Source organism: Gracilinanus agilis, chromosome 3 (genome assembly GCF_016433145.1).
Source record: "Gracilinanus agilis isolate LMUSP501 chromosome 3, AgileGrace, whole genome shotgun sequence".
Taxonomy (NCBI): domain Eukaryota; kingdom Metazoa; phylum Chordata; class Mammalia; order Didelphimorphia; family Didelphidae; genus Gracilinanus; species Gracilinanus agilis.
Genome location: NC_058132.1, coordinates 5,856,235 through 5,861,237, shown reverse-complemented (window position 1 = coordinate 5,861,237; position 5,003 = coordinate 5,856,235).

Genomic DNA, 5,003 nt, shown 5'->3' with positions numbered 1-5,003 from the left:
CAACAGCCATCATTGGCCAAGAAGTCAAGAGAGGGATGGAATGGCCACAGGGGAATGCAGCGAGAGGTGCGGGGTTTGCAGCCATGCTGAGGACCAAGAACACAGTTTGGGGTTTAAGGGAAAGAAGCGAAAAAGAACTATTATTAAAGAAACACCGGGCAGCCAGGCACCGCGGTGGAGAAAGCGCCAGGCCTGGAGGCAGGCAAGACACACAGGTGGCCTTGGACACTTCCTAGCTGTGTGACCCTGGGCAAGTCACTTCATTTCTGCCTGCCTCCCTCTCCCCTTCAGCACAGGGCTGAAGTCTGCAGGTGTGGACAGAGGCCCGGCTAGATGGGGCAGCTCTGGGCCAGGAAGGACTCGGCGGCAAAGCAGGGACCGGTTCCCTGGGGCCAGGGGCTAAGCAGGGGGAGGGGAGCCGCTCCCCCCACAGACCCCGCCCCCTCCTGATATCTGTGTTCCCCCCCCCGCCAGCCCCGGCTCTTCTCCCCCTGATCCCCGGGCCCAGGGCTAGCCCGAGAAGCGCAACCACCCCCGACTGGTGCACGGACTACCCAGCTCCGGGCCGGACCTGCTGTCACACACACAGACACAGATAGACACAAACCCGCGCGCGCGGACGCCCGGACACACACACAACAGCCCCTCCCCCTCTTGCACACGCGCACTGACGCTTGCACACACACACTCCTAGGCTCACCAACCCGGATCTGGTCCACGCGGGTTTTCCGAGGCCACGAAAGATCCTGAGGGAAGAGGGTCTCCTCCGCCTGGCTGGAAGCCGGGGCTGCGCCTGCGCAACCTCCCTTCCCCTCCCCCTCTCACCCAGCCGAGGCTTAAGAAGCAAATAAGCGGTCCCACCGGGAAGCTGCGGCTGTGCACATTACGTTCCCAGCATGCCCATGGGCTACCGCGGGGGAGGGGCTAATACTTGCGTGACGTTGCCACGCGGGCATTGTGGGAAATGGAGTCCTTCCCTCACGGCCCCTTCCTCTGGAATTGGAGCCCGGGCGGGGTGGGGGAGGGGCTGTGCCTGAACTATACCCCCAGAGCTGGGGCCTCCTAGGCATTTGGAGCCCCAGCCAGCAGGGCAGGGCCAGAAACTTAATAAGTGTCTATAGAGTGACTGATTGATGCACCTTCCTCATGGTCTGAGGAGGGGCTGCTAGGATCCCCCCCTTCTGACAGAGGAGGAAACTGAGGCAGAGAGCAGCGGCTGACAGTCCAGGGCCAGGGCCAGGCCCCCCTTCCACAGCTTCCCCTCCTCTAAGGATTTCGCTGCTCCTTCTGCTTTGGGGGGGACCCCAGGGACTCCCCAAAGGAGGGGCCAGCCCCATCCCCAGTTGGAGGAAATGGGTGACTCCCAGGCTGCCCTCCTGAGCCTGGAACCCCCAAGATCTGGGCTCAAACCTGGCCTCAGTCCCTGCCCAGCTGGGGGAGCCTGGCCAAGGCCCTTCCCCAGCCTTTACCTCAGTTTCCCCCATTGTGACATCCAGAGAACCAGAGCCTGAGCCTGGGGGCTGTGGAGAAGGAGGTCCAGAGTGGATCTGGGGGCAAACAGAGCTGCTTCCTCTGGGTGGGACTCTGGGCCTAAAGCCTGAGGCCTCTGGGCCAGCTCAGGAGGGTCTCCTTCAGCAGCGCCCCCAGCCCAGGAGGTCCAAAGACCCTTCAGAGGCCTGGAGGAGGCCCAGGAACTCCCCTCCTGCCCTTGAGGAGGCCACAGAAGGCAGCAGCAGCCGCTGAGCCCAGGCTCTGAGCCCTGATGGACAGAGGACAGTCTGGGGGTGTCTGTGTGTCTGTCTGCAGGGCTGCCGGGCTCAGGCTGGTCAGGTCTGTCTGACTCTCCCCCCACTTTGGGGCTTTCTGGGCAGAGAGGCTGGGCAGCTTTGCCATGACCTTCTGCAGCCCATTGGACAGGGGAGGAAACTGAGGCAAACAGGGCTAAGCTGCTAAAAGGCTTTGAACAGTGAAAGCATCCTTTCTTTCAAAAAATAAAATGTCCTTTTTCTAGCCCAAGGGGCCCTACTTCCTTTTACCCCAAATGCCCCCGTACTCTTTGGGTCAAGGCTGGTTTTCTTTCCTTCCTTTGCACGCCCAGGAAGGGAGCACAGTGCTTGGCACAGAGCAGCCCCTTGCTAAATGCTTATGACCTGACCAGAGAAATGGTAAAAGGGAAGGATTTAGGAGGACAATTTCTGCTCCGATGACAACATGGCAAAGGACACTGTAATGGCTGAGGTTGGTCAGGTCTCTGGCCAGACGGCACTCACCTGGGTTGTGGGCCTCTAGCTCCCAGGGGCCATTCCCTCAGGCTCCAGGCAGCTTTCCCACCTTTCCAGGCTGAGCTAGGCAGGGAGGCTTCTCAGGGATTTTCTCTTTGCTGATCTAAAGGGAATTACAGAAGATGAGGTCCCAGAGGTGGTACCAGCCCCTGCCCTCAGGGGAGAGGCCAGCTGGGAGGGTCAGACTATGAAATGAAATAACTCTGAACAGGAAGAAGCTGGCCACCATCTCTAATTCCTTCTCCTGGGCCTCCTAGGCCTCCTGGGCCTCCCCCATCCTCCTACAGGGACCCAAGAGGTGAAAGAGGCTTGAGATCCCAGGTGGGGTGAGGTGGGACAGAGCCCAACTGATTCCTGACTCAGGGCTCTCCCTCTGGTACTATGGGTAGGATATGAAGGCCGGGCAGCTGGTGTCCAATGGTAAAGGTGGGGCTGGCGCCCCTGGACCTTTAGGATGTGATGGGGAGCCTGCACAAGGAGCAGGGGCAGGGAGCGGCCCCAGGAATCAGGCCTGGGAGGGAGGCTTGTTCCTGCCATAACAGGAGATGGCAGGCTAAGAGTTGGGAAAGATGAGGCCTCCTGGAAAGGGCAGCAAGCAAAAGGGGATGAGGGAGGGAGGGGTCCTCCCTTAGACCTACCTGAGACCTGCAAGCACAAATCTGGCTCCCAGGAGACTGATGTCCAAAAATTCCTGTTTCCAGCCTGCATACTCTGGGAGGGTCCTCCTAGTTCCTAGAGCCTGCCCAGTCCCTAAAGCCCCAAAGGATGAGCTCTTTCCTCCAATCACACAGGACCAACCCTCAGAATCCTGTTATTTCTCCTCCCCAAACCTTGCCCCCCAACCAGAGGAAGGCCTTGGCCTCTGGAATGACCCTCTTTCCCCTCTGGCCTCCTCCCGGGCCTCCACCCTCCCCTCCTGAGCTAGAATGCCACCTGGGCCACACCCACCAGGTCTGGCTTCTGAGAGCCCCCCCCACCTCCTCCTCCCTAAGTCTTTCTCCCTCTTTGCTTTATCCTTCTCTAGGAGTGGGAGCCACCCTCTCAGCACAATCACCTGGCTTCTTCTCCCTAGAGATACTTCCACCCTACTTCTCCCTAGTTCTTCCAACCATTTCTCTCCTCTGCTGCTCCCTCTGCCCCCCCCACTCCCCAGGCAGGCACCCCTTTCTCTTTGCAGACTGGCCTCCAAACTTGCCTACCCCAACTTAGCTCTCCTCCAACCAGAAACATTTCCCAGCCCGGCCTGTCTCCATTGCTAGTCTGGTGGTCCTTGCTGGTGTCCTTCCAAAGGTGGGCAGGGAGGGGCACTTTGGCTGAAGTTCCTGGGCTGGGTGTGAGGCTTTGGAGCTGAGGGAGTAAATAAATGCAAATACACACCCCAGAGTCCTTCTGGGGAGAAAGAGATGAAGGAAGAATGGAGGTTGTAGATGTATTACGATTTCAATCAAATCCAAGAGGGCTGTGACTATGAATGAATGACAGTTGGGATCCAACTGCCACTTAGACTGAAACATCCAGGGATCCCTTAATTCACAGGGAAAAACACAACAAAAATAACAAACACTTTTTAATAGTTAATTTAAGATTAAAAGAAGTGGGAGAGGTCACACTACTCTAAAACACTTTGGAATCAATTCAGGGTTAAAGGTTAAAGATCTGGGAAATCCCTACACTACACTATGCAGGCCGCCAGGACACAGGGGACTAATGGGACCTCACGTAGATGGTCTTGATCAGTAGCTCAAAATTTTTCAGTCTATGTATATTCCAAGAGCACAGGTTCCAGCCAAATTAATCCCAAAGGGTAAACCAAGGACCTTTAATCAGCTTTGGACCTCCACTACCCAAGTGTGATCCTCCAGCTCAACTTGAATTTCCCCACAGGCCTGTGTTTCTTTTGGGAGGTAAATCCACTCTCTCCTGGGCTCTTCACTGGAGACAATTTTTCAGACTCCAGCAGCTCTCAGCCATAACTGAGTCTCTCTCCGGAAATCACTTCCTTCCTTGCCATAATTCCATCCTTGGAACCTCCAGGTCTTATCTGACAGCCTGACAGCCTGGGTGCTAATTTCACTAAATCTCTATACTCTTCCTCATAACAGAGCACAGACTGACACACGCCATCCAGGCAGAAGAACAAGACTGCAATTTAGTCTGGTTTCTCCTTTGCTGAATCTGAGAGGAAAGAGAAAGAGTAGGGAGGAAGACCCAGCCTAGATGAAGGGATGGTGAGTGGATGTGCATATTTGCATTTATATACACACACAAACATTCTCTTTTTCCTTGAGCATAAGATTTCTCCATAGTAATTGCAGGATTGTAGTTGATACCTATTAGAGTGCCCTGAATCCCCCACCTCAAGAGCTTAGGAGTTATTTCTCCCATAACACTGCTGATTCCTATAAAAGGGCTTTGGGGCTATTCCCTAGGTCTATTTACTGTGGAATTGTATTAGATGGAGAAGGAGTCAAGTCTTGTATTTGGAGTCTGAGATCATCCTTCCTGCCAAAATGACAAGAAGAACTTGGATGGAACCTAATCATATCCCCTAGAGCAGTGATGGACAGACTTTTTTAAAGAGGGGGCCAAAGGAAAGGAAATGTTCCTCTGTCAGTCTGTTTCTAAGGCAACTCTTTTGAAGTTTCATTGTATTGTATCCTACACATGGTAGTTGTCAGATTAGGAATAATGTCCCCTGGCAGGATAGAACATTTCAGGGGT